Source organism: Mus musculus, chromosome 12 (genome assembly GCF_000001635.26).
Source record: "Mus musculus strain C57BL/6J chromosome 12, GRCm38.p6 C57BL/6J".
In the NCBI taxonomy this organism is placed as follows: domain Eukaryota; kingdom Metazoa; phylum Chordata; class Mammalia; order Rodentia; family Muridae; genus Mus; species Mus musculus.
In genome coordinates this window covers 8,448,518-8,459,533 of record NC_000078.6, presented here as the reverse complement: position 1 = coordinate 8,459,533, position 11,016 = coordinate 8,448,518, and the positions used below count along the sequence as shown (strand labels likewise).

At 48.8% G+C, this 11,016-nt stretch overlaps 1 long non-coding RNA gene across 1 annotated transcript; it reads right to left on the bottom strand.

Moving 5' to 3' along the window:
• Positions 1 to 8,109: 8,109 nt before the first annotated feature.
• On the bottom strand, positions 8,110 to 10,574 carry Gm51967. The gene is made up of 3 exons (XR_003950173.1): positions 10,493 to 10,574; positions 9,041 to 9,107; positions 8,110 to 8,448 (listed from the first exon to the last, which is right to left on the bottom strand). It is a non-coding gene; the product is annotated as a predicted gene, 51967 (long non-coding RNA).
• Between the last annotated feature and the right edge of the window lie 442 nt (positions 10,575 to 11,016).

The window sequence follows — 11,016 nt, the reverse complement described above, 5'->3', positions numbered from 1 at the left end:
CCTCTCTCCCTCTCTCTCTCTCTCTCTCTCTCTCTCTCTCCCTCTCTCTCTCTCTTTCATTTTTTCTCTCTTTTTAAAGATTTATTTATTATTAGTACAAAGACACACCAGAAGAGGGCATTAGATCTCATTACGGATGGTTGTGAGCCACCATGTGGTTGCTGGGAATTGAACTCAGGACCTCTGGAAGAGCAGTCAGTGCTCTTAACCACTGAGCCATGTCTCCAGCCCTGGATGTGGATCTCTTAATTACTTCTCCACCACCGTGTCTGCCTGTGGGCCACCATACTCCCACCATGATGATAATAGATGGAACCTCTAAAACTGTAAGCCAGCCCCTATTAAATGCTTTCTTTTATAAGGGTTGCCTTAGTCATGGTGTGTCTTCACAGCAATAGAACACTAAGACACCCATGGATCCATCTGTGTCTGCCTCCTAGCTGAGATTATAAACACACACTAGCTACCACACTCAGTCCAGGGAGGCTTGCTTTGTTTTCAGCATAAGATTTAGCTCACACTCTTATGCTTGAAAGGCAAGCACATCACTGCCTGAGCCATCTCCCTGGCTCATATCTAAGCATTTTAAAGAAATTGGTTGTTGTATATTTTACCCTAAGCATTCTAGTATGCATCTGTAAAAGGTAAGAGGTGTTATCTTCATAAACATAATCTTGTCACATCCATCCACTGATTGTTTATACTCAGAGTATAAACAGTGGGCATGGAATTTGGACAGCACCCCCACCCGCACCTCAGACTTCAGCGTCTGTGTTCTCAAACCCTGTTGTGTACTAGCAGCTAAGTCCTAAGACTACAGTGCTCTTAACTGGGTCTTCTGTTCTAGCTCAGAGCTCAGAGGTGCATTTTGGTGCTCACTGGAGCAAGAACACCTGGCAGTCCCTGACCTCAAGTCCTCTGCTGTCTGTGACCCACTGCGCTGGGCCAACACAGTAGCTCATGGCTGTGGTAATGAAAAGCCACAGCCAAGTTGCGCTTGAGCAGGGACTGTGGGGCCAGTCAATGTGGGCTGAAGTTGCAGAATACGGCCGTGTAAAGGGGTGACGGGTTCTCTCTTCTCTCCCCTCCTTCTCCCCTCCCCGCCCCACCTCTTGTTTCAAGAGATAAAGTTTCATATATGCTTGGCGGCCTGGAAAATTAACATGTAGTTAGGCTGACCTTGAGCTTGATTTACTTATTTTACATTTGTTTATTGTGTTTGCCAGTTCTTTTTTTCTACCTTGTAAGTCCTGGGGACTGAATTCAGGTCATTGGGCTCGGATCACTAGGCCATGTTTCTGGCCTCTGGCCTTGAGCTTCTGATGCTTCTGAGCCACTATACTGACTTTGCTTTCTGTCTCTGTCTCTTTCCCCCTCATTAGAATGAAGGACAAAAGCAATTTCCAGCAGGTATAACGGAAAGGGATCCCCATTCTCTTGTGTTTTGGCATCCAGTGTAGATCTGGCCTGCTGTTTTGTCCTGCAGTGCTGGCCTACCATCAGACAACAGAATGAAAATGGGGTCCCAAGCACTGCTTTCAAGACACCATGAAAGTCTGGTGTTGTTGTTGAATGTCTTTAATCCTAGTATTAAGGAGACAGAGGCAGGTAGATCTACAGACTCAGTTCTGGGCCCACATAGAGAAACCTTGATTCAATCAATCAATCAATCAATCAATCAATCAATAAACAAATAAATAAAATTTAAAAAAGGCTGGAGAGATGGTTCAGCAGTTAAGGGCACTGACTGCTTTCCAGAGGCCCTGGGTTCAAATCCCAGCACCCACATGACAACTCACAACTGTCTATAACTCCAAGTTCTGACACTTTTGCATAGACATACATGCAGGCAAAATACCAATGCACATAAAATAAAGGTTAACAAACAAAACAGAAAAGAGTGTGAAACTCCAGGAGGCCTCTCCTGGTAGCTGGCTGAGGAGCAGGCTGTGGCCAGGCAGCTCTGTGAGTTCACTTTGTGACGTTGCTGTAAGCACACTGAATACTTGGCACTAGCTCCCCCCCCCCCCCCCGGACCAGATCCGGAGTTTCAGAATGTATGCTATGGCTGTGAAACGTGAAACCTGTGCCCCTGTCACTTGCTGCACAGGGACACCGATGCACCAAGAACCCTTCTCCTGGCTATGGACTTTTCCTGATGGAAAGCTGGCCAGAGGATGGGCATGGAGGGCAGAACAGAGTGTCTGAGGTGGCAGCGCACGCAGGAGGAGCTCCCTTCTGCACTCCATCTGTGGGTGGGGCAGGAGGGATGAGAGGGAGGAGGGGCTCCTGGGGACATTCCTGAGTCAGGCCTGGCACAGCAGCTGTAGAGCTCCAGGGTGGGTCCGTGGTGGCCATGGTGGCCTCTCCTTCCTTGGGCTGAACAAGCATCCTTCTGTTCCTCCTGTCCCCAGCCAAAGCACTGGCTGTGTTGGGCAGAGACTAGCACTCAGTCTTCCCCACAGGGAGGCTCGAGCAGGTGGAGGGGGAAGCGTGGCTTAGGACGTGAGGAACAATGGAGTCAAAGGTGCTGAGGTGTCTTGATGTTTGCAGGGTAGGAAAGGAGAACTCGGTCATTACATTGATGTATTTTGTGTTACTTCAGCTGAACTCCTTGCTAAAGGGAGAGCCACTGGAATTTGGGTCCTTTAGGGAACATGGCAAGCGGACCCTGGGGAACTAGAGGCAGGTTCTGAGCTGAGGTTCAGGGGCAGAGGGTGGGGGGCAGTGGCTAGAGCTTGTACACTGGAGGTTGGCCTGTGGGTAGGATAGTGGTGAGAAGGGAAAGACGAGATGGGGGAAGAGCCAGTGCATGAGTGAAGCTCACAAAATTTGGGCACAATGATGTCTCCCACTGCCACTTCTCTGTTGGGAGTTGAATGTGTTAAAATGGTCCCACTGGGCTTGGGGAACATGTAAGTTATGCTCCATCACGGTGACAAGGAATCAAGTGGAAATGTCCCTTGGATGTAAGAGGCAAGAAGTCTTCTTGAAGCGGTGCTAAGGGTCAGAGATGGTGGAGCATCTGCAGCTCTACATACATGCTATGGCATGAAATCACCCCCCCCCCCAAACATACATATAAACTAGTTGAGAGCTAGCTCTAGAGACTTGTCCTCTGACCTCTACATACATGCTATGGCATGAAATCCCGCCTCCCCAACACACACATAAATACTTTTTTAAGCGTATAAAGGCAGGCAGTGAGGACCCTACTCGCACTACCAAATTTCTCTTCCCAGAGCAGTGAGTGTATTTTGTTGCCTATAGACTAGCACACAAGCACCTTGAACAACTCTGAACCCATTTTCCCGTAATTCCACCCACTCCCACAAGCTTCCTGACTGCTGCTCAGAGCACCCTGATTCCAGGGACCCAGGCTTTCTCCCTCTGCAACTTCCAGCTTTCTCTCCCTCCCTGGACAGACCAAACTGAGTGCCACTGAAGGCCTGCTCATCCCAGCAGCCATTAGAGATTTAGCTCGAGTCTTGCTTAAATTCCGTCTATGCAGCCATGGCAATGCCTGTCTACTTGTCCGAGAAGAATGAGGAGTATGTGTCTGTCTCTTATTCCCTACCTCACCCCACCTATGCCTAAACACACAGACCAGACATTGGGCCCTAAGGAGAAAGGTGCAGAGACATGGGAGAGTATTCTGTTCCCGAGGCTCAGGCGCCTGAACCTGTACCAGTCTTGGGAGCTTCACCCTGCTTCTTAACCATTTATCCACTACAACTATGTCACTCTATCAACAAACCATCTGACACCAGCCTTCAGGGAGTCTGTTCTCTGCCATTCATTCACACACATTTTTAAATAAATACACATCTATTTTTTTTAAGAAGTCCATGCCCCCATTAATGCTTTAGTTAGCATATTTTAATTTAATTTATCATGACATTTTCCTACATGAACATAAATGTATTTGAATCCTATTGACCTCTCCAGCTATCACTCTCTCTCATCCTCTCCTCTCCCAACAGTCTCCTTCACCACAAACCAACTCCACTCTACTTTCTTATCTTGGTGACCCAGGGGGTTTTATTTTTCTCTCCCTTCCTTCTCTTCTTCTCTCCTTCACTCCCCAAAGCCCTCATCACTTAAAAGAATTTTGGTTCAGATTCGAGTCCCAAAATGTAGTTCTGCTTTTCATCTTTACCAACACCCCACCCCCACACTTCAGGACCCAGCTTCTCACTGAACAACTGGGCAAAGTGCTCTTGAAAACTCAGGTGTTGGCTCTGGCTTCAACAGAGCCTGAGACACTCAGGCCTCTTTGTAAGTCCCTGCCTCTCCCCAGAGTCCTCTGCTACCCTTTGCCATCGCTGGTTAAACCCAGGAGAGTTCTCACAGCCATCTCCAAGGAGGCTCTGGGGCCTTCATGCTGGGAAAGCTCACCCTGGATTAGCTATGAGTGTTGTCAGACTCTCAGGTAAGCCAAGGGCCTAGCTAAGGATTGCTACCCCAAGAGGCAGGGGGGGTGGGAGGGGGTGGGATGGGGGTGAGGGTGGGATGGGGGAGTGGGTGGGGGTGGGGTGGAAAAAGAGAGAATTTGGGACTCAGGACTAACTATCAGAGAGGCTGATGAATAATGAGGCATTAATTTTTCGTTAGTGGAAACTAATTACACTCTGCTTGGGTAAAGTGGGAGCCAAGCTGCCTGTGTTCTGTTCGAAGCAACTGAACAAGCTGTCCTTGCCATCAAGGCTGAGGCTCTGGGGTGCATGTGGGTGGCTGAATAAGAGCTTTCAACATGCTCTCTCTACAGTAGAGCAGAAACCCCCAGGTCTCAAATCCCAGCAGAGAAGACAACACACAAATCTGTGGGTAGCTGTCTAGAGCATGCAGGCAGGTCTGAGATAGCTAGATCACGGGACCAGATCCAGCCCTGTAAACCTTGGCTAGTCTCCATACTCCAAACTGAGCAAGTGTTTGTCTGCCTGCAGAACACTCACAGCTAAGCACGTGGGCCCTGGCATGGCAACTCCTGTTGGGCTTAAGGGTCACTCTGTGTGGGTTCTTGGCATTTGTTGGGAATTGGACTTAGAGAAGAAGTTGAAGACTCTGGTCTGGCAGTAAGCAAGAGACAGGACACAGTTTGGGCTCATGCTAGAGGTTCCTGGGTGTGTATGGTGCACAGACGGGCTCTACCCACCTTGGGATGGACAGTTTTCAGCTTTGACAGCAAGCACTGATTACATGAAACTTATCAAAGTTCAACACTCTCGTACTGTAAAAGATCTATGGTAACCTGGTGTGGTGGCTCTGTCATCCCAGAATGCAGGAAGTTGGAGGACTGCCACTGTTAGCAGTCAGCCTGGTTACATAGTGAGTATCAGGACAGCCTGGGCTACAGAGAAAGAATGTATATTCTAAAGTGGAGCTGGGGTTTGCTGAGCGAAGACCAACCACACACAGGGAGAAAGTCTTTATAGGCCACAGGTATTAGCAAGGAATAGAGTCTAGAAATGTGTCTGATGTCCAACAGATAAACAGCAAGCAATCCAGTTGTAAAGTGGCTAAAAGGCGCAGGAGAGACGACCCAGAGATAGGAGGTGAGCATGTGAAAAGATGGCTATTATTATCTTCTCAGGAGATGATAATGATATCATCAGGAATGTTAAAGCACAGTGGGATGTAATTACCTGCCTGTCAGAATAGCTACAATGGCACAGAGTGATGACAATCTCAGGGCAAAGCTGGCCAGTGGTGGCACATGCCTTTAATCCTAGCACTTGGGAGGCAGGGGCAGGAGTTTAAGGCCAGCTTGGTCTACAGAGCAAGTTCTAGGACAGCTGAGGTTACATAGAAAGACCCTGTCTCAAAAAACCCCAAACCTAAACCAACCAACCAACCAACCAAACAAACAAACAAAAGACAGACGCAGGGCTGGAAAGAGTACCTGGTTCCTGGCCAGGGCTGTTCTGAAGTCAGGCCTGGGAGGCTCAGTCCCCACCGTGGACTCATCCATTGTACACTGCCTGCTGCCACCAGCCTTGGCCATCTTCTATCAACCGCCACCCACGGTGTAGAGCCAGCTGGCCAGGGTCAGGCTGCTCTTGGCTTGGTTAGGAAGCTAAGCCCTGCTTCTTTTCTCTGGACAGCTCAGAACAAACTGTTACCAAAGTCCATTATTTTGAACTTCTAAGTCTGGTAACTTAGTCCAGGGCTGTAAGGGAGTCAAGCCGACTGCTTCCTTTTCTCTGTGCTATTTAAGAAATAAACCAGGCAATTTGAAACAGATAAAAGTTTTAAAAGAATTAATCTTCTAAACTGTTTCCAACTTAATGTACTAACAGCAGTTGCTATTTATATGCTTGGCTCTGTGCTAGGCCCCATGCCAAGAACTTTTTGTGAATCATTTAATTGAATTTTTACAACCTTAAATGTTAGGTTACTCCTTTTTCAGAGATGAGAAAACAGGTTCAGAAAGGTTAAGTGATTTGTCTGAGATCACACAGCTAGGAGATGGCATGACCACAGCCACAGCCACAGCCAGAGTCTCTCCCACTGCCTCTCAGCAGAGTCAGTGGAAACCTCTTGGCTCACACCGTCAAGTGCCAGGGTCACAGTTGTTGATTCAGGACCCGGCTAGTGCCAGAACATCACATCTCAGTGAGTGGCATTATTCTACTGGTCGGAACCTACTTGCATGCACTTTACTAAATGCAAAGGATGGTGGGAAATGTGGCCCTACTGTGTGCCTGGGAACAGGAAATGGTTAACATGTAGTTGTTGGGATTCAGACCTGGGACAAACAGAAGGTACATATTTTACATACCAAGGAGGACCTGGCCTCCAGGTTCTCCCAGCATCCCTCAGTCCCTACCCTTTACAGGACATACCCTGACCCTCTTGCCCTGACCTTTCCAGCCCAGAGGCTGGGCTTCCTCTTCCCTCAGAGGGTCTTTCCTGTATAAACCAGAGATTTGGGGCTTATTCCTTTCTCTCCCTCTCTCTGCATTTTCTCTCTCCCTGTGTGTTCACTCTCTTTCTCTCTCTCTTTCCCCTTTCTTTTGTCTTCCTCTCCATGGTGACTTCCCTGTCCCTTTTCTTTGAGAGCTGCTTCCCAATAAACCTGCCTTTGCATGCTCTAATCCGGCTTGAGCTGGCTCATTTCATCAGTGCAGACTAATTTATCAGTAGTAGTGCCTCACCCAAGTCTATCTGAATGGACATTAACACACCACTCATGCACACACACAGTACACTCAAGCATACTCGAGTGCACAGCACACACACACCCCCACCCCCTACCCCCCTTATCTGTGTAAATGTGTATGGACTGAGGTGTGCCATGGTGTGTGTGTGGAGGTCAGAGGGTAATTTCTGTGAGTTGTTTCTCTTCTTCAGTAGACTATGTGAGCCTGAGTTCACCCCTGCCCAGGGCTAGCCAAGGGCACTCAAGTTCAGCTGAGCAGCAGAGACCTCCACAGCCTAGACAGTGGGTCAGGAGCTCCTGGCTGCTGCCTCTTGGGCCTCTGCCTTCCTGACCTGCCAAGTCAGCCCATCTTGTAGACAACTCGCAAGCTCCAAAACAGCAGGAATTTGCACTGATTCAATTAAGCAATTAGCCTCAGAGCAGCAGGAGATGCCTGGACTAACTCCTTCTGCAGACAGAGCAGGACTGCAGCCTTACATTCCTGATCTCGGCTCCTCCACAGGCAGCTACAGTTTCCCACAGCCATGATTCCCTCCTTGTGTGCCTGAGATGCCGGTATGCCTTAGAGGAGTTTTACATTTTACCCTCGTTCCAGGAAGAAAGGCCAGTCTGAATCTGCAGTCAGTGGGCACAAAGAGCCCTGTGGAGGATGCACCCCCATTGTCAGGAGGGGAACTCAGCACAGAGACTTTCATGTAGATGGGCACTGGCCTCTTCCTAGGGCATAGGATAGCCTTTGCCATTCAGGAAACTTCTCTGTGCTCTCTTGTTCAGACAGAAACAGAAGCAGAGCGATGTGAGACTCCATCGAGAGACTCAGCAGAGTAGGGGCCAGGACTGAAAGCCCAGCAGAAACCTCTTTTGTGTATCCTACCCACCACACACACTCTTCCCAAGAGGAGAACCCCTAAAGTCTCTCCAAGGCACTTAGGCAAATGCAAGGCCCCGCCTTGATGCAGTGTGAGGTAAAGAAAGGCTCTCTGGGGACTCACTGTTGTTCTAGAGGCTGAGGTGCTCTCTTCTGTTTCCCTGGCCCTGGTCAGATGGCCCACGTGGTCCTGTCCCGAACGAGGCCCAGCAGCAGCCCATAGGCTGGACCTCCCTTCATGTTAGGGACAGAAAGGCAGGCTCCGAACCCATTCCTCACAGGTCATCCGATGGTCGGAGCAGATGAGAGGTCAACAGATGTCTGAGATACGCATGTGCCTGGGTCACCTTCTGCTTGTGGCTACGAACTGGGCTGGGCAAAGAGACCATGTGTAAAAGTCTTCACAGGACTTCTCTGTCTGGATCAGACAAAAGAGGTGAAAAGCTACATGACTCCCAGCAGAGGATCAGTGGGGGCTTCCCTTCTTAAAGCTGCCTAGTTTGGAGGGCTCCTGAACTTCTTCTGAGTCCTGCCGGGAGCAGGGGTCCTGCAAGCTGGAGCAGGGACAAGACTCTGAAGCATCATGCAGTGCTAATGAGGCAGAGATGACTCGGCAGCCAGCCGGCCTGGTAAGCACCAGGGCACTTTGCCACTTGCAAGCTGACTCAGCCCAGCAAGTATGGATTAAGCAGCTGCTGCCTGCCCAGCATTGTGGTTTGTGGCTGGGAGGGAGTAAAAGGAAGTGCCAGCCCATCCCAATAGGGTGGGAGAAGATGGCCGAAGTGAGTGATAGGAAGAACCGAACCCGTGACAGCTGAGCTGCTGCTCATTAGCACCAGGTCATGACATCCTAACTTCAACTTAGTGGATGCAACTAGGTCCTTCTGCTCAGTTGCTAAGGTCAGTCCTGCCAAGATGCAAAGGATTGTGGGAAATGACTATGGGGTCCTTCTACCCTGAGGTGGTTGTATAACACAAACAGCCTCAACCTCACTGGGCCTCTGCCTTACCAATGATCTCTTCATCTTCCTCGGACAAGAAGCTCTTGGCAGAATCTGGGGCTCACTTCTTAGATAGCTGAAAATAATAGGAAAAGCATTCTATTTTAGAAGGTAACACTTACATAATGTGGAACCTTTCAAAATGTTCAATTGGATCCTATTTAAGGAAATATCAAAGAACCCCACAGACACAGCTGGGAGGAGACTGCTCTGTCCTCCTGGCCTCTGTGGGATGGCATGGTCTGCCCAGCTGCCTCCCATCTGCTGAGATAGTCATCTCATTGTGAGTGGGCAGAGTGGCCCAGTTGGTGGGGGAAGCCTGCCCTGGATCATTGCCTGGCACTGACTGGCTGAGTCAGGGTACCTGCTGGTACCTTTTTGCCTGCGTGCCTCAAAGGTAGTGCAGGTACAGCCAGGAGGACCTGAGCCTCCAGGTGAGGTCTTGAGGCTTCAATCCAGTTTTTCCAGTATCCTTTGTGCTTGATCTTTGCATGATGGTTCTTGGGAGCAGTGAGTGTATGTGCTGAGAAGTTGCGAGGAGCCGCTCAGGCTGTTAAAGATCTGCTTACTGCCATTTGCCAGATCTAACTTTGAAATTCCAGAAAGAAGGAATGAGAGGGGGTAAGGTCGCATTTCACGTCTTTTTTGCACTAACCAGAAGCAGAGTTTTCAAAACATTTTCCATTATTCCCTTTGAGGGAATGGGTCTTGATCTCCTTGAGTGACTCAGATCTCCTCAGCTCTGAGAACCAGAGTAACTGGCCAAGCCTAGTGGGAGAATTTAAAGGACCCTGGTCCTTCTTCAGAAGGAACCGTCATGAGCATCACCCTTCTCCCCAAAACTTCTCACCCAGCCAGTAAAGCCAAAACCACACAGAAGAATTCAGAAGTCCTTTGCCTTCTCAGAGTACCCTGGTCAGTGATTTAGAACGGCCCTCGTACCTGGAAGGACATTGGGTTTCCCTTCCCAAACCCCACATGAGCAGATTCCAAAAATGGCTAAAGAGGTGGTGTCTTCGAATGCTGAGTTCTTTTGTGTTTGTTTTGTTTTGTGTTTGTTTTGTTTTGTTTTGTTTTCTGAGACAAGGTCTCTCTGTGTACCATGGCTATCCTGGAACTCACTCTGCAGATCAGGCTGGCCTCAAACTCACTGATATCCGCCTGCCTCTGCCTCTCGAGTGCTAGAATTAAAGGTGTGTGGCACTACGGGCTGGCACAATTCATACGTTTTGATCTTCTGTGTTTTGGATGGGGACACTCACATCTCCATGCTCTGCATGCCATCCCTGCAATGCTTTAATAGCTGTGGGGAATACTCAGGAAGTGTTCGTGGCACACTTGCTTTGGACTTGGAATTTTAAACCTACTTAAGACTTCTTTATTTCTTTATCATCTCTGTTGATTTCTTAGACTGGAGCATCGGATGCTCCAAGAGGGAAGGTTCCCTGTTCTCTTCATTACCCATTGAGTATCTTCTTCTTCGTTACGGAACAGCCTCAGTTAAAAGATGAAAACCAAACTTCCCACACAGTTGAGGAGGTGATAATCCTGTACGTAGGGATTGCCTGTGGACAGAGACATGGGAGACGCAGCACTTGAGATGCAGCGCTAATGCCAGTCTTCAGGGGTCAAGAAGTAAGGACAATGTCAGGGGGTATCAGGGTCATAAGGGCACATGGTACAGGGTATTGTAAGCCATGCCAAGCAGACCAGACGAGAGTGAGAGGACGTTCCTAAAGTGTTTTAAGGAGGAAATGAAGACTCAGTTAGCTCAGCCTGCATGAAGCCCTCAATTCAGCTCCCAATACCACATAAGCCTGGAGTGATAACACATACCCATAACCTTAGTGCCTAAGAGGGAGAGACAGGAGGATCAGGTGTGCAAGGCCATCCCTTGTCTACATTAAGAATTTGAAGTCAACCTGCGATATGGGAGATTCAGTCTCAAAAGAGAAAAAACAAAACAAAACAAAACAAAACAACAA